The sequence below is a fragment of the Neolamprologus multifasciatus genome, chromosome 7 (genome assembly GCF_963576455.1).
Source record: "Neolamprologus multifasciatus chromosome 7, fNeoMul1.2, whole genome shotgun sequence".
NCBI lineage: Eukaryota > Metazoa > Chordata > Actinopteri > Cichliformes > Cichlidae > Neolamprologus > Neolamprologus multifasciatus.
Genome location: NC_140445.1, coordinates 46,378,526 through 46,397,202, shown reverse-complemented (window position 1 = coordinate 46,397,202; position 18,677 = coordinate 46,378,526). Strand labels below are relative to the sequence as shown.

At 40.4% G+C, this 18,677-nt stretch overlaps 1 protein-coding gene across 15 annotated transcripts in view; it reads left to right on the top strand.

Moving 5' to 3' along the window:
• Positions 1-9,970: 9,970 nt before the first annotated feature.
• The window catches only part of LOC146515122 (unconventional myosin-IXAb-like), a 151,176-nt gene continuing 142,469 nt past the window's right edge, over positions 9,971-18,677 (top strand). For 11 of the 15 annotated variants that reach the window (XM_085169025.1, XM_085169024.1, XM_085169029.1 and 8 more), the window contains exon 1: positions 9,971-10,515. The gene's annotated coding sequence lies outside the window, so the exon portion shown is untranslated. The remainder of the gene's footprint in view (positions 10,516-18,677) is intronic. The other 4 variants (XM_085169030.1, XM_085169028.1, XM_085169027.1 and 1 more) reach the window with 1 other exon arrangement.

The following is an 18,677-nucleotide window of genomic DNA, read 5'->3' as shown; positions in this document are numbered from 1 at the left end:
TGATTTGCAAATCTTGTGAACCCGGTTTATTCACAGCACACACATCAAATGCTGTTTAAACTGGCATTAATAAGAAATATAAGCTCATTTTAAACAACACATCTCAAAAAATCTGAGACAAAGGGGAGAAAAAGCTAGAAAAGTAAGTGGTATTTAAAAGAAACAGCTGAAGGAACATTTTGAAACCAGTTAGGTTAACTGACAACAGGTCAGGTCAGGTTTTCAGAAGAGGTTCCTCGGTCTTCAAAAAAATGTATCTACGAATTGTGCAACAGTTTCAGAAAAGTGCACCTCAGCATAAAAATGTCTAGACTTTGAATATCTCATCATCTACAGTAGATAATATCACAGTATTCTGAGATTCTGGAGCAATTTCTGTACACAAGGGACAAAAGTGAAAATCAGTGATGGATAGCCGTGCATGCCATCCTTGAAAACAGGCAGGATCCTGTCGTGGAAATCACTGCATGGGTTCAGGAACACGTCCAGAAATCCTTGTCTTTGAACACAGTTCACTGTGCCATCCACAATCCAGGTTAAAGGTCTGTGACGCCTTAAGTGAATGTGCATGTACTGCAGGAACAAGTGCAATCTATTCAAAAACTATTTTTGGCATTTTTCACACAACTGGACAGATAAAAATCAGCTTTAGTCATAAAAAATCCCCCCAAGCCTGCTACATTTATTGTCAGTGCAATGAGTCAGCTCACTGTATGTTATCAGTCAAATTTCCATTTTTAGAAAGTCCATGAAAGCTTGAAAGCCCTAAACAAATACTAAACACAACTAAAGTTTTGTTTTTCCAGGGGGGTGAATTCATTTACTTCTATAGATCTGATCAGTAAAAGCAGAGATTGTAGCTGATCGTGTACACAGCACCGTAGCGTGTTAGGAGAAACCTTTGTTCCTGTTTGAGGTTTTTCTCTCTATTGCACAGCCCAGCTTTGTGAACGTCTGCCAGGTTATCAGATATAATCACATCATCACATTGCACTCAGGGGATTGCCACAGGAAAGTAGAAAGTTACAACCACTCACAACATCTCAATAAACAAACAAATAATGGCACCATGTTTATTCATCTCAAAAGACCTTATTGCAATTGCTCTGTTTTTCAAATTTCTGACATCTGAGCTGAATCCAAAGCAACCACGCTGTGACTTTTTGGGAGGAGTCTCTCCTGACAATCTGTTTTGACATTGTTTTGACAAACCAGCTCTTGGCTGAGTGGCAGCTCTGAGCTATCAAGTTTCCTCTTTTTGCCTTTAATTGTACGGTATCACTAAAGGAGTCTGCTCCAAAGGGATTTTTATTGTCTCTTATAAAAATCAGTGTAGTGGCATTTTAGTTTCAGCACTCAGGTGAAATAGGAGACTGTGAAGAGGATCCACAGACCAGAAACCTCACATTAACACACACACAGCCATGCAGTCAGATTCAGCTAGCAAACGTATAGAACTGCAGCCAATTCCAGGTCATCATCCTTTAAAGCATCAACACCTGCTGTGCTGTGATATACACTACAATGTTGCTCAGATACACACTTTTAAAATTTGCTGTCCTTGTGAAACTACTACAAAATGTAGACAAAATCATAATAAACAGTATTAGTTAAAGGACTGAAAGAAATTCAATATTTGAAGTCTACAGTGTATCTGTGTTAGTTTCCTCAGTTTAAAAGTCTGTTTAAATGAGCCTTTTACGTTGCATTGTAAAAAATCTCAACAGTTTCATGTTAGAATATTTCATTATAATGTTCATTGTAAATTCCAGCATTTTAAAATCATGTTAAAGCGTCCAAACTTACATAACACCATCAGGACAATGAAGAAACAACCACTATGAAAACATCTGTGTACTGTGTTGAAGAAATATCAACCAAAGTTGAATATGGACCTGGCTGTAGTTTTGCGTAATACAGTTGTTGTTGTTGTTGTTGTTGTTGTTGTGGTCACATTTTTATTTACAATCAGCAGCCAAGAAAAGCCAATTGAAGCGATGGGTGTAGGAATGTAAAGGAAGTCTCATAAGTTAAAAGAACAACAGAACCCACTCAAGAAATCCTGACCCCTAGTGGTCGACGTTTTTATTTAACTTTGCAGAAGGTTATTGCAAAAAGTACTTTTAAACCAATTTGGTGTGACTCAAAAGGTATCAACCAAGAGGCAGAGTAAGTCATCTACCAGTCAGGGGGTTGGTGGTTCGGTTCCAGCCTGTGTGTATCCTTGGGTAAGATACTGAACCCCAAGTTGCTCTCCAATTCATCTATCAGAGAGTTAATGTTAGATACAAAGCGCTTAGGTAGAAAAAACATAGAAAAGAGCTTGTATGAATGGGCAAATGAGGCGTGTTATATAAAGTGCTTTGAGTGCTCGACTAGAAAAGTACCATATAAGAACCAGTCCATTTACAGCTCTGCATCTACCCTTAACTCATGCCAAGAGAAAAAAACCCAAACCATATGAATAGATTTTTATGTTCCCATTCTTTGACTTTGATGACATTCTTCTCATTATTATGGCCTACAAACTCATAGTTTTATGAGACACCTTAAAAAGCTAAGAAATACAGTGTGGGTTAATTTCATGGCCTAAAAGAATATCATTGTTCACAATTCAGCTCAGCAGTCCTGTGGTCAATAAACATTGATCAGGTATACTTTTTCTATAGCTTTTTTATGTGTGACACATTGTCAGTGAGTTTGGACATCCAAATAAAATACTTTATCCTGAACTGTGGTAATTAATCTTTTTAGTCTTTGTTGTATATTTAATTTTATGTATTATTTAGTTTATCCAGTAAAATTAAAATCATGCTGTCACAAACAGACAAACAAGCAAAAACATAATTTGCGTAAATAATGTTTTTCCTTTGGTCTTTTGTTATGCTTGTTTATGATCTCTTTTTGTTTTCAGCTCCCATGTTCTGTTTTGATATATATCTTTAATTTTAGCTCTTTTTGCCAACAAAGACTTGTTTTTGTCTGTTATCTCGACTGTCTCTGCATTTTGCAATTAGGTCCACTCCACTACTATCCAGCCCAATTCTACTTTTTCTGCATAATCCATCATACAAAATGTAATCAAATGGAAAAGTCTCTTTTTAAAACTTGTTTTATTAGTTTTAATCTTTTAACTTTATGCATCAAGCAAACATTTAATTATATGCAACATTCTCTGACTGGAAGAAATTTGTTTAACATTTAAACCTATTTTCTGCACATTCCAGCACTAAAAATATTTTTTTGTGTTTACACTCACTCTTTCAAATAGATGCAAGTGAAACACAGCAGAAAATAAATAAAGTCAAAGAGTAGCGGTCCTTTTGCTCTATTTTCACCTGTAAAGCAGGAGTGGGGTAGGCGGAGGTTTACCCTGGTGCAGGTGTGCCGCAGCGGTCAGTGGAAGAATTCGCGAGTTTCTCTGTGAATTTCCCATTATGTCGTAGCTACTCGGTGCTTGCTTGGAAGTTTAGGGGGTTTTTTCCGCTGTAAAAAGAAGTTTTCTTCCCACGCACAACAGATGCTAATGTTTTTGTCACTTTTTATGAAATCAAACTCAAAATAAGGTCAGTACTTCCACGCTTTAAACGCTGCATGCTCATACTCTCTCCGCACTCCATATATTATCCATTGTTGATCTGCACACAGCTGTTGTCACAAATGTAGCACTCGCTTACGTCACTGTCATGAGACATTCTCGCAAAAAAAAATCACAGTTTTAGTAATGCAGTAACGCAGCGTTCTTACGGGAAAGTAACGGTAATCTAATTACCGTTTTTGCAATAGTAATCCCCTACTTTGCTCGTTACTTGAAAAAAGTAATCGGATTACAGTAACGCGTTACAAGTAACCCGTTACAAGTAACGGGGCAGTAACGCGCCCATCTCTGCTACTATCACACCACATCTCTTAGTGTATTTGGTAACAGATTTTCTAGATCTTCCAAAATATCTGCATGTGGGTTATTCCTCACATTTCCCAGACGTCAGGAAACATGGTGGCCCACTGAATCTACCTTTCAGCTCTGTTCTATTTTTGTTCTTAATCTCGTGAGTCATGAAGCACTGATCATCAGACATAATCTGGAAACAGTCACACGGTGCAAAATTCGTAAGGGATTTTGAAATGGTGGGATGCCCAAGGAGTCAGAACTGAGGCAGGTGTGAGACAGGTGTATTTAAGATTGTGGGAATTTTTCATTCATTCCAGAAAAAGTTAAATAACAACAAAAACAAAATTAAAAGCTTATCAGACAAGTCATAAACATAAATCAATATATGTCTAAAAGAATTAGTAAAATAAGTTACAATGTGAGTGTAAAGAACTGGTAACAAAAATGTAAACTTTGTGTAAGTCATTTGGCACAAAGCAATACAGAGAACAGTGCAGCTAGCTTAAATAAAAACACAGGTAGCTAAAAGCTAGCCAGACATTTGTCATAAAACTCCATCAGTCAGTACTTATGAAGATCTTAACATAAGCTTAAAGCGAGTGCACTACAGCAGTAGAAAACAACATCAAGTACCACTCCTGTCAGGAAACAAGAAGAAACTGAGGCTACAATTGACACAGGATCATAAAATGGAACAACAGAAGACCAGAAAAACCTTGTCTGATCTGACAAGTCTCGATTTTGATTTCTGTTGCGACATTTAGATGGTAGAGCCAGAATTCGGATATTTGGATAAGATATGTGCATTACGGAGGTGCAGAGAGCAAACCTTCAGCATAGTTTATGCTATTGTGTGAACATGAACTCAAATCTCAGAGGAATGCTTTTCTACTGAATCTGTGCCGAAAAGAATTACGTCTCTCCTGAAGGTAAAATGTGTCCAACCTGGTACTAGTACAAGGTTTAACTAACAAAGTGGCTGGTGTATATGGTCTGTTGCAACTTAAATGCATTGTCGTATATCACTGTATTAAATCTTGCATCAGTAACTAGCTAAAACATTTTAGTGAGCAGGCTAATACTAACAAAAGTAGCTAGCAAACATTTTCTATATTTAGCACCCTAGTTATTAGAGAAGTCATGTACAGGTATATAAAATAAAATGTTTAAGTATGAATAAATAATATGATTAGTTTAATAAGTTAAAGATTGAAAAAAAAAACTGAAAACAGAAGTTAAAATTGTTTATTTTTATTTTAATAACCCATTTTCTGTTGTCAAAATTTTATCTTCATTTCAAAGATGCAAGAATTACTTTGAGAAGATTTCTGTGGAAACTTAACAGGCTAAGGCTATTGATTATTTTTATGATTGTTTTCGGTGTAGAAAAGTAAAAATTGATCATCTGGGTAAAGCATGGTGAACCATGTTGTTAAAGAAAGCTTGCAGTTTCTTTTTTTCTCTCTCCGTTGTGCTTCAGTACAACCAGGGATTATTTTGTGATTAACTTGATTCATCTCGTGTTTTTCATCCAGTTATGCTTCCATCCACAAATTTCCCAGAAAAGGTATGAGGCAAAGACCGGCAGTGTTTTTCTTTTTAGTTTCATGAGTCATAAAAGTCACATCATGAAATATAGATAACTGTGACACAAAGAAAAAATTAAGAGAAGATTATGAAAAGACGGGATGCCCAACTTATTTGCACGGCCGGGAAATGAGACAGGTATTAGACAGTGTGTCATATCAGGTGGGTGTGAGACTGGAAGATTTCTCCAGAACAAAACAATTGTTCACCAGACAGAATATTTATCAACATTTACATCATTCTTTGTGGCCAGCACAACTCAGCACTTTCAGTCTTATTTCAGTCAGATGTAAAAGTGCAAAAGAAATTAAAAAAAAAAAAAAATCATCAGGTTGGCTGTAAAAGCAGGACTTTAATGGAACCCAAACAGAGTGGATTCCCGTCTTTTATAAATTTTATATAAAAAACATTAGTTTGAACTAAAATATATATGTTATTTGCTTTGTGTGTGTGTTCATGCTGGTATACAGATGTTGCCACAGTGAGACGGGGCCACTTTTCACCCTGTTTTAAATAGAAAAATTTCCAAATGTCAAATAGCAAGAGGTGTCTTTGTTACTGTCTCCTCTGTTCCCAGGGATACCGATTTTTTCTTCATCCTATCTCAGGTTTCTCATGTCAGTAGAGCCCTGTCGGCCTCCTGGCTAAACTCCCCTCCATTTAAACGTTTCTAGTCGACTGTCTCCATCACCCCGGCCTCTTCTCTCAGCTCCTGATCCTCTAATTTAATGTCGAGCTACTGTCATTTTGGACGCTGACGCTAGCCTGAATGTGTGAGCTGAGGGCCCCACGACACGGAGTAGGATTCCAGCTTTCAGGGCCGAGGGGAGGATTTCCTTTTCAACATGTCTGGCTGGTAAATATGTCACCGGGCTGGAAACCGATCCTGTGAAAAACAGGTGGGATGTTTTCAAACCCGCTACAGAAGTACATGTAATCTGTCTTTCTTCCCTCACACACACACACACACACACACACACACACACACACACACACACACACACACACACACTTGAAAAGAGAGTTAGTTCCCTGCCAGCAAAGGTATTATCTGTCAAGGGTAAGCAGCCCTGGAGCAGTTTATCTGATATCGGCTGCTAAATCTTCTCTCATAAGATTCCTCAAAGATTTACTGTGTGTGGTGTGTCCGTACCTCAAAAGGAGTTACCTTTCACCGAACACCCCTGCGGTGGAAACGAAAATGAAACGACAGTGACCTTTCCAGTGACAAATCCATCGTGACACAAAGGTGTGTTGTGTGAAGCCAGTATTGACTCACAGCCAGCCCGCTGTCATCACACGCCTCAAAGAAGAAAAAAACCTGTGATTAATTCTTATAATAACGTAGCAGAAATGTTCCGATATACTCCGAGTTTTTTATAACTCTGACAATAATTTATTGTTTGATTCCAACGGCTGCGACCAGGGACCAATACTTGATCAGTTTGTTGTTATTAAAAGTTTCAACAAATGTACAAATCCTCCAAATTCACTGCAACTTTGGATCCATGTACTGAGGTTACCAGATACAGTTTAGCTTTTCAGCGTGCATTACAGAAGTTTAGTTTGGCAACATATGTAACTGATAACAGACACGTGCATTTCCTTTATCTGATGCCACTATGTTCAGAGTTTTAGGTGTTTTTTGAGTTATGGCTCTGTCCACATGTGCACAGGTGTTTTGGAAAGCACAGGTTTTTCTGTGTCCTGTGCTTTGAGGTTTAGTTTGAAAAGATTTATAAAGGCTTAGAAAATCAAAATGTTTATCAGGGAAAGAAAAGGAGATCAGATGATTATGATAAAGCATGGTGATCTGTGACTTTGATAAAAACCTGTAGTTTCTTTCTCTGTCTTTGCCATTGTGCTTAATTATTGTGACGTTTTTCACACATTAACTAAAAAAAAAAATGGAAATGGAAAAATGCCGTTGTTACCAGTGTCGCAGTTGCATCGCTTCTTTGCCCTTTCATCTATTCCAACCACTAACTTAATTATTTTCTTTATCATTTAGCAGTAAACACATTTTGTTTGTTTTTACATTTAAAAGAAAAGCATTTTACGAAATAATGTAGGTACAACCAAGTAACAGCCTAAAAACACAACAACAAAAACTAAGTCCCAAAAACTGCAGTTCCTCTAGTGGCCACTTGAGGTCAAGGCTGCTATGTTGAAATTTCCAGCTTTAGAGCATTCAAAAGCATGAGCACAACCTGCTACAAAAACAGTCCTGACCCACCATTAGATAACTTTCCCCTCTATACTAACTCAACGGAAGTTTCAGGTGAGTGAAATTCTAGTATTTAATCAGTGTGCTCCTTGGTATTGTGTCTGTGCAGTTTATGGCTGTATCTTGCTAACTAAACTTGCCAGTGAAGACCAGGGACGTCAAACTGATTCTACACTGTAGGCCACATACAGCCCACTTTGATCTTAAGCAGTGAAAATCTGTTTTCTGTCAGTGTAAAGAAATCGAATTACACTTTTACTCCCTGTTACATCTTAATATTTAATTAATTTCAGTTCAGTTTTATTTATATAGCATCAATTCACAACAACAGTCACCTCAAGGAGCTTTATATTAAAGTATATAATATAGCATAATATAAGAAATATGTTCAATTTTAATAAGTGTTGCTGTAGTAAATGAACGAAGCCGCTCATTGGGCTTAAGGAAATAAATGTGTTAAATTACAGTGAAACGTTCTGGTAGCTCATCGCCCAGACTGTCCTATTATAAAGCAAGTTTTTATTAATTCACAGAAAATATCCTCTTTTTGACCCACTGTAAAAAAACACACAAATAAAATAGCGGGGGGAAAGCAACTTTTCTATCAGTTGATTGTTTATCTATTACTTTATCAGTAGGAAAAGTTGTAAAACTTTTACAGTTAAAAGTCCAAAATGTATTGGATTCACTGCTGTGCTGATTCTGGCCCCAGGCCTTATGCTTGACTCCTGTGACTGATATCACTCTACTCTATTTTATGATCAATTTTGCCCCCCCCCCCCCCCGCCCCCCCCCCCAAAAAAAACCAAACAAACAAACAAACAAACAAACAAACAAACAAACAAAACAAAAACAAAAAAACACCCAAAACAATATAACAGCTTCCAGCCAGGGGTGCCTCTGGAATTTTTTCATAGCAGAAGTAGCTTAAGATTCACTTTCCCAGAATGGAGTAACTTAATGTCAGCAAATTTGGAGGGCAGTGCCCCCCCCCCCCCCCCCCCGGTGACGCCCCTGCTTTCAGCTTTCATTGTGAGTTGTAGTTCAAAATCAGTGTTTGATGCCTTGGTGTCCACACCCATATTTTAAACTGTCCCTGAGTACAACATATGTGCAGCCAATAAATATCATCATCAGGGAAAGTTTTTAAGACACTCAAATTTTAACCAAAAAGAAAAGCACACAGGGGTTTCTGCCCAAAAAAGTATTAGGGATCAACAAAGTCATTAGGCTTCATCCTCTGGGGATCATTAATGCGTGCGGCCAGCTATCAAACTGATGCCGAGATGTTTTGGCTTGGCCCAAAGTGGTAGGTTGACAGACATCGGAGACGTCGCTGAGACTCTCTAAACAGCCCAAAGACAACACTGGAAGTGCCTGAGATGTCACAGAACAGGTCGTGAGAGATGTGAATCCATCCTGGCATCACACAAGAATGTCTACACATAATTAGGTCTCTTGTTAACATGTCTCTGACAGCAAGTGGTAATTAAATCAATGATACACTCATGCTACACTATAAAAAGTCCCTGACAGCCATTGGGTTTGTTTGTTTTTTTCCACACTCAACATTTGGTTTATCCCACATAGAAGGATGTAAGATATCCACAACACATTCAGCAGCTAAAACAAATACAGCCTCGTTGTCTAATAGATCTTTGGTGGCATATTTTAATCATGCACAAAATAATAGAAACATGTCAGTAAAGTCAGTTCTACTAAGGACACACTGGGAAGCTGGAAGCACATCAAGGCCCAGACATAGACCTGCGTTCACTTGCTTGTATTGTGAGTCAGTTGTGTTTGCTTCTTTCTTCATTTTAATGGTTAATTCTCTGCTGCCCTTTTGGCCCAGTCAGTCTTGGAAAAACAAAAGATTTTTAATCTGACACGTCGATAAGGATTACATGATTGCATCTATAAAACAATAATAGAAAACAGACAGTAAAATTAAGCTTTCTGTGTCATTTCAGTGATCTGTATTAAATAAATAAGGTAAGCCTTGGCTTGGATTTCATCTTCAAAATAAGAACTTGATTCTGCAAGTAGTACTGATTTGTATATTGGTCATTTTATAACTGGCTTAATGCAAAACACCATACTGTAAAAACCTCCACTAAATTCAGTCGTAAATCTTCCAGAAGTACAAAGATATTTTACTCCAATTTATGCATCTTCCTGTGTGTGTGTTAGTATATTGTACATTGGGTGTGTCAGTATTGGCCACACCCCTCAGCACGTCATGATCTGAGTGACACTCTCAGAGCCAACACGTTAATTCTGCTCAGAAAAAAACAAACTAACAAAAACTACTTTTATTGCTCAGGTCTTGACTTGAAAACAATCGCTGTTGGTTCATAGCAGTCTCCCACCTCCACCCACCAGCATCACTGCTATAAAGCGCCCATCCTACGGTGTACGTGAACGCGCAAGCGCGAGTCCACGCGCGGTAACAGCACCGCGGCTCGAAGAGGAAAAAAAGGGAGAGAGAGCGAGAAGAGAGCACAGAGGAGCTGGAGGAGCTGCTGTGGGAGGAGGGCAGACGTGACGGGAGCACCCAAAACAGAAGCTGCCGGGAGTACGACACGGACAGAGGGACGGGAAAGCAAAGACTGGATCTTATCTGCGGCACATTTTGGAGATTTGAGCAGCCGGATACGCGCTCTGTTAACGACGGCGGCTTTTTCCCTGCGGTAAAAAAAAAGAAAAATCAGCACGGGTGTTTTTGGTGAGGAGGTCTGCTCTTCCTCTTCAGAAAAGACAGTCTGTGGCGGAGGGCTGTGCTCAGACTGAAGGCACGGTGGAGGAGGTAAGCCTTCATATTTCTCCTTTCTTCCAGCTCCGTGTTGTTCAGCTCCCGCTGTCAGTAAGAGCAGACACCGGGGTGAGGAATGCCAAACCTCCGTCCTGCGGAGCTGCTGGCTGCCCCGATCAGTCAGCTCATCGGCTGCAGCCTCCTGTCCACCCTCCACCCCGCCACCCCAGTTCAGATGTTTCACCAGGACACCTTAACCCATACCATCATTCAAAAATACCCTCCACTTTATGATGCCTACACACGCACACACACCTACACCTTTCTCACGTCACTCTCTTCCACCGTCGCCACCGCCTCGGATGAATGTCACCCTGTTTTCTTACATAATGCAGTAAATGTGCGGGTACGGTTACAGATGTTGGCTGGTGGATGCGAGGCTACACATCTGGCGGGGTGCAGCAGATAAACGTGACACACTGGTGTAAACGGACAAGACGGCGCTGACCCGGGCGGGCTCCGTGTCGCAGAGGACGGGCTGCTGGAGCTGCAGCTGCGGGGCTTTGTTTTTGTGTCATCTACCTCCCCGCTAACGCGCTCTGTGAGCTCGTGACGCTCGGTGGTGAAATTTTTTTTTCGTCAAGCGCGAGCCTCTCAGGTTGCTGACATCACGCTGCTGCTGCTGATGGGGCATGGCTGCTTTTTTTCTTTTACAGCAGGGCAGGATGATGTTCAGCTGCTGTGGACGAGGCTCAGTATAGATCCTGTATTATGTCCTGTTGATCAGCTTGCACTTAGAGCAGTGTTCTGCTTTACCTTCAGTCTAAACATACTTTGATTCCGGCCTGATCGTAGATTCCGAATGGTTTGATTTCGAAACGTAGGTAATTCAATTTTTTAATGCAATTTAGTGACTAAAGAATGCACTAATTTGACACACATCCATCAGATCAACAAGTCTGACACAACTCTTGTCGGCAAAAGTAGAGCTGTCAACACCAAAGAGGGATTTTAAGCTGTAAGCCTGTTACAGATTGGAATGAGAGAGCAGGTAGAGGAAATATTGGTGTGATGTAATACCAAAAAGTACAAGCCATTTTGTGATGTTAAGTTGGGCTGAGGATGAAAATAAAATAACGCTTGAGTGAGTGTCTGAGTCAAAATGAGGTGATTTCAAACCAGCTGACAAGTTAAAACATGCCTGCTTGGCCTCAGTCAGACCATCGGTGCCATCAAGGTCTCCATCCACTAGCTCCAAAAGCCCCAGTACTACTTCTACCCTCCTCCTCCCCTCCCTGTGGCAATCTGCATGAAATGCCACAGTGATGGCACTTTCAAGAAAACAGATAACAGCATTTTTGGTGGACGTCTTTGACAGGCAAGGAGAGACAAACACTTCTCACCACCTCCGGGTGCTCTTGAGCTCAACTGTCTGCTTTCACTCTCCCCGTTGCCGGTTCGGGATAAGGAACATGCTGCTTTTTTGCAGTGTCAACTTTGCTGACGTTAACATTTCATGCAAGTCATTATGTAAGTGGTGAGGCCCTTGAGAGCAGAACTGGAAACATTGCTTTGACAGCTCCAGCTGGCTGGCGAATGGGCTCGTGAGCGCGCCGAAGGAGCTCCAAAGCGGCCAAGAGATGTTTCGTTTTTAAATCTGTGGCAGATGAAGACATTTGTGAAAGCGGAAGAGCAGCCATTGTAGCTATTTTTCCTCACAAGTTAATATAAACACCACATAATAGCACTCAATGAACTAAAAGAGCAATACCAGTCATTTCAATAATTCATAAACAGTGGAAGTCTTTAATCTATTTTCTACAGCTGTTTTGAGGCTCTGGACCAATGTGTCTAGATTTGGCTTTTTCTTGGATAAATCATACACTCTTGTGGTTCATTGCTCTCACATCTGCAGTTTGTTTGGTTGATGTGAAACAGGAAAACAAATGGAAATGTGTGAAGGAAGGGTTAGAAAAGAGAGGCTTATACAGTAGTATGAATAGGGAATATTTACCAAGCCAAGTGTCTGAATTTTTAAAGAAGAAACGGGTCAAATCTGTGCAGCTGCAGTGTAAAATTGCTTATTGTTATTGTCATAAATAAGCACGTTAAAAGACAGTTGATCAGACAGTTTGACTGATAGCTTAAGCACAACGAGTTAATTCAGTTCTAATGGATTTAAGTCAGTGAACAACTAAATTCATGAAGAGAAATAGCTTCTGTGTGAACAATCTGGACCCTCTTTGTCTTTGCATGAGGTGCTGACTCATTCTTGAACCTGCTGCAGCAATGCTCAAGGCTTCATGTAAAACAATATCAGGATGAGGTTAAGGCCACATATAGCATGTCAGCAGCTATGTGCATCTCTGAGCATGTGTATTTATAGAGCCATTCACAATGGTGTGAATGGTGTGTGTGCATGCGTGTGTGTGAGGCATCTATCTTTGGATTCACGCTGACAAAAAGATTTTAAAAAGATACTGCAGTTAACTAGTCAGATTTCAGTTGTCACTAGTTTTATTTTATTTACCATGGCCATGGCTCGTTTATGCACTTTTTTTTTTTTTATGCTTTGCCCTCACATTTTCTAACCCTGAGCAGACAAATGTAAATGAAAATATGAAGGCCTTAAATTGATAACTATTCCATGTTTATTTATGTGTTAGTTGTATTTAGACCCCTCTATTGTCTGCTTCAACTATAGTATGAGATTTCTCACAGTTTTATTTTAGGTGTCACCCACATGGACTGTGGTGGTTGTGATGTGAGAGGAAACAAACCTTCACAGACATCGTTCAACAAACAGTCACTGCGATGCATTGTGCAGTACCGAGGCATGTCTGTGCACAGTTTGACGTTTTGCATTTACTCTTAAAATCTGATGAACATAAAAAGTAATGTTTTTTTAATCTGTCAGATATAAATTCATAATGTAAAAGATATAGCGCTATCCCAGAAAGAACCAAAGCTGTCTGTTTAAAGCAAGAAATACATGTTGTGGTTTTGCCCTAAGCCTCAACTGTTGTCCAGAAAATGTTAAAAAAGTTAGCCTGGTTAGATTGAAAGTATGTCAGTCTTCATAGACTCCCACGTTGAACTCTGAGGCATTTGCGTGCACCTGTAAACTCAAGTTATGAAAAATCATATCTATATTTTATCATCGGAGAACCAAAAAAGTAAAAACGCATAGAGAAAATAGACAACTTGACCACCAATTGAATAAAATCTTATCCTCTTCCTCCTCACCTCAAGCCTCATCTCCTGACCTGAAGTCGGGACTCTAACACATGCAAACATGCAGAAACATGCTTGTTTATTCCCCATCACTGTTGCAGTTGCGTATTGTCAGCAGATTGCACATCTGTATCTGAACCTGAAGCATTATCTCATTTTAAGTTCTCCAGTTATGTGCAGCCATCTACAACAAACCTAAGGCAGCAAGGGAAATCCTTGCCAACACTGCACAAATGTAGTAGAGACCAACATATTTGTTAATCTTCTTAAAAGGAGTTTATAAAGCGTCATTTCTTATCTATTTTCTAGAATAAAAGCTTTAGTGGTTGTGTTAACCTCCTCTTAAACTCCTACACTCGATCCATGTTTAGAAGAGACCTCCTCTTGGTGGTGCATCCACTGTTGCCACAATGTGTTGGTGGAACACCACTAGAATAGATCCAGTGCTTTTACGAAATCTGTTTCACTGCCTGATGAAGCTGGAAGACGCTGAAGTTTTCATTTTAGATTCGACATACTCATGCCACGAGATTAAAGGCATTTTAAAATGTTATATAAAAAAGAGTGTCTTGGCTTTCTTTAATGCCTTAGCTAATCTGCCTTATTCCCAAAACGATTTGAAGGAAGATACAATGTAGCACTGAGTATTGATTGTGTAAATCCCGTTATCAGTGGTGGTTTAGCTTGTAGTCTCGTGCATCTGATGTTGCTGTGTCCTTCAATTTGCTCCTAACAAACTCATTTTTACATACACCAGCACACGGGTGCATTAAAATAAACGCACATTTTCTCCTGCCGGCTGGATCACTCAGTCAAACACGATTGCTGTCACACTTCTGCTGTTAGTCGAGGTCGCCTTGTGACCTGCTGACCTCTGTCACACATGTGCACCGTGAAGACAGAAGCTGGCTTGTTAAGAGCGTGGATGCTGTCAGATACAGAGTCTTTAAGTGCTTCATTTCATTGATTGAAGTCCTTCTCACAAACTCCTGAATCCAACAAATAATCCCCACACAGACACGTTTATCCCTTTATTACGTCCGTCATCCACAGCTGGGGTTAATTCATGAGCGCATTTTGCTTGTTAGGTGTTATTTAGAGAAAAACATTCAAAGGAGCTGCGTCCAAACCAAAGAGACAGCCGGTGAGAATTCCTACCTCTCTTTTGTGCAGCTGTCTGATGAGATTAAAATACCTTTCACTTTTGTTTTCTCCAGAAGCTTCTTGAAAGGATTTACTGCAGTATAAGAAGTGTTAGTGGCGCAGATAGTTAGCATGATAGCAGAAGTCCTTTTGATTCCAACATGGCTTGTTTCTTGGTGGGGGCTCCGCTGTTTGTTATTCCTACAGCTGCTCAAAGCCCGGGTCTCCGTGGATTTCTGCATCCATTATCGCTTCTCACATCTCCTTTGTATTATTCATTAACCTCATGCTATGGCTGTCACTGCTTTAGGCACCATTTAACGAGTATTTGCCTTGTGGAAATAAACACGTCTTGGTTTTATTGGTGGGCTTATTTTGACATAGAGAATAGGCACACTTGATTGTGGTTCTTACAGTAGGTAGCAGCCGGTGAGGGCATGGATCAGTCCCCTGGCACTGCCCGGGGGCAAAGAGCAGCCAGCGGCACAGCACCTCTCCCCTCCATCCTGCCTAGCTGGTTACAGATGGAGAGGCAGCAAGAGAGACTTTGACAGGGAACGAGGATCATTAAGCGAGCGAGTTCAGGCGTTGATACATGTTGAAGGATTCCTTTTAAATCAGCCAGCAGTGAGACTCCCTCTGCAGATTAAGACTGTGTCTCTTACCCTTATATGTCTCTACTAGTTTCTGAAGGCAGTATATTTATGGTATTGGATTGGTATATAAAGAGGAATTTTTGGTGGAACTCGGACTTTAAAAGCTGTGTGTGGTCAGCGTGTTGTCAACTACTGCATGAGAGGGTAGACCTGGGGACAGCTAAGGCTGATTAATAGGATGCTAAATATGGCTTGTGTAGAAACAGGTTTAAAACAAAACCTGCGTATCAGAGAAACCAAGCAGCTCAGTGTTTTTATCTACTGTCACCCATCGATCACCAACAGTGGACTGCCCATAATAATTTACAATTTTAAGCTTTACCCAACAGTCACAGTGAGTGAAATTGGCTAAACAGGCCAAAACCATTTTTATACCAGGCTGTAAAAGTGTTTATTTCACCTCTAAAGCTTGGCATTTTAGCCTGGGAGTCAATGGGATTTATTCAGTTTTGGAAACAGCTTCAAGTAGCCATTGGAGAAACTTCAGGTTTTGGCAGTTCTGCCAAAACTAACCACAGAGAATGTGACTTGGCCCAAGAACCTGGAAACAGTGTCACTTACCACAAGAACTCAAGTCGATCCTCGCCAGCTACACGTTACGTTTAGCTAAACTGCTTTGTCCCTGGCTCCAGTAAAGACCTGTCCTAATAATGCAGCTGGCAGCCTCCAATGAATTATATCATGAGTTTTAGTTTACTCCCTGTGGACTGAACCACTACAAAGAACAATTTGGGACAGGAGATAAGATACTGCTGTCTGAGTTTGTGCTAAAGTCCTATATTAAAGACTGCTGCATATTCAAGTATATATGCATACATGTATCATTTTCTCTCTCTTAATTCTCCTAAAATCATTTACCAAGTGCAACAGTTTCAGCTGGCTGTTATTTCTGTGAATAGAACGATCAAAACACTGAATTTGTATGCCAGAAAACCAAAACGCTAACGGGCACTAAAATGTAAAAGTAAAGGACGTCTTTTACGTCACATACAGTTAAGAAAATAATTGTGGTATCTTTAAAGTTGCATTTCTACTGTACTTTATGGCTTTTGCTTAGCAGGGCAAAATACGCAAGTAGTCAAATGAGTCTGTGACATTGGCATTGCTATCCTAAATGGGCATTCGTAAAGTCAGCAAAGAGGCACAGAAAAGAAGATCAGACACCAGCGAGGGAGGATAAGAAGGACAGACGCAACAACATTGTCATCCCCTATGTAGCCGGTGTATCAGAGAAACTCAGGAGGGTTTTCTCCAAGCATGACATCCCGGTGTATTTCAGACCCAGCAACACACTCAGACAAAAACTGGTTCACCCAAAAGACAAAACGCCAAAACACAGACTTAACAATGTGGTGTATGCCGTACAGTGCAGCGAGGAATGCCCAGACCTCTACATTGGAGAGACCAAACAGCCACTTCACAAGCGCATGGCACAACACAGAAGAGCCACCTCCACAGGACAAGACTCAGCTGTCCATCTGCATCTTAAGGATAAAGGACACTCTTTCGAGGATGCCAATGTTCACATTTTGGACAGAGGACAGATGGTTTGAAAGAGGAGTGAAAGAAGCCATCTATGTCCACGGTGAGCGACCATCTTTGAACAGAGGCGGTGGTTTACGACACCAACTCTCTGCCATCTATAATCCAGTTTTGAGATCCCTTCCCAGACGCCTTAACGCCCACTCACATCCTGGGCCATCTGACCTCAGGAATTCGCATGATAAGGTGGGGCCAGGTTTCACAATGAACTCACCCGAAACTCTGGCTGATTGGGACCCACACCCAGTTCCACACCTTGGCTCAGGCGATTAGAGGATCATCAGGGGGTCCTTTTGTCCCTCTGTGGGGACACTCCCACTAGGTTTATATCTGGGACTCTCCACCATTTGACCTTAGAACTGAAGAAGCTTCTCGGATGAGAGGTGAAACGTCTTCAAGTAACTTAAAGAAGTCCAGACACTTTTCTTTGCAAGCTCCTTTGACTACGATGACCTGGATGACTGAGAACCTTCACAGACATATCTCTAAAACTGTTTGCATACTTTGTAAAGGCGCGTTGAGCCATTTAAAGATGAAATGGAAACATGTTCTCTGAAAAGATCCATCACAATTGACAGTTTGGGTACATAAAACCTATAAACAAATACTATAGGACTGTGTTAATATTGGTGCCGTTTACCCTCTTTAATGATTATCAACTGGGAGCGAGCAGAGTTATCACAACTGATATCAACTGATATAAAACCCAAATTGTATGAAAGTGGAATTTCCCTGTGAACGTTTCCAGTTTGTCTCCCTTTCCTTGTCCACTTCTGTGTGGCTTAGTGCTCACATGATCCACATGACCCCAGACCATACATTTAAGTGAACAGTGGTCTGTCAGTCATTAGTTCCATTAATTTCTTAAGATTGCAAGTTCACTGTGTCAGAGTTCAAACGGCTTTTGAGTAAATTAGTAGGGCGACTAAAGGCCATTTCCTTGGAGTCATCCATAAAATATCACATTGATCTTTTTTTGTTTGTTTGTTTTATTGAGTTTATGTGTTAAGTAGCTGAGGGGAGCCAGAATCCAAACCTCAGCTCTTGGAAACAATGGACACACCTCAGAGGAAGTCATCCAGAAATGCTGAAAAATCTCAAATTCCTTCAGTTATTATTATTATTATTCTCATATGAAGTTATAAGCAGCAACTGAAAATGGTTGAACTTGCACTTAAAGCCCTCGAGTGAGTTCAGGTGGCCAGTATTAGGCCCTGCTGTGTGTTTTAGCTCTGCTCATGATGCTGATGCTTGCACTGTTTGTCTCACTGTGTTAACACCAAATTGATGGAGTCGCTGCCCAGATTGACAGATCTAGCTCAGCCAGCCACTCTCCCCTAAAGTCTGCCAGACTCTGCCTGTGAAAATGCCTGTGAGGTTAAATCAGTAGTAAGAAAAACTCTTGCCTCCCTCTGCAATTAGCACCGTGTCATTTTGGGGTTCCGAGGCAGTCGATAATGTCACATCTCACTTGTGTGTCAGTGGTTCGCTTTTTAAACGTTTTTGACATGGTGCCTACAGACTGAAGGGGGGCTGCGTTATTCCACGCTTGTGTCACTTCCCTAAATGCTGAACTACCGTCTATAATAAGTGCTTGTTTCATATTCGTTCTGTCAGTTAGTTTGCAAGCTGCAGAGTCTG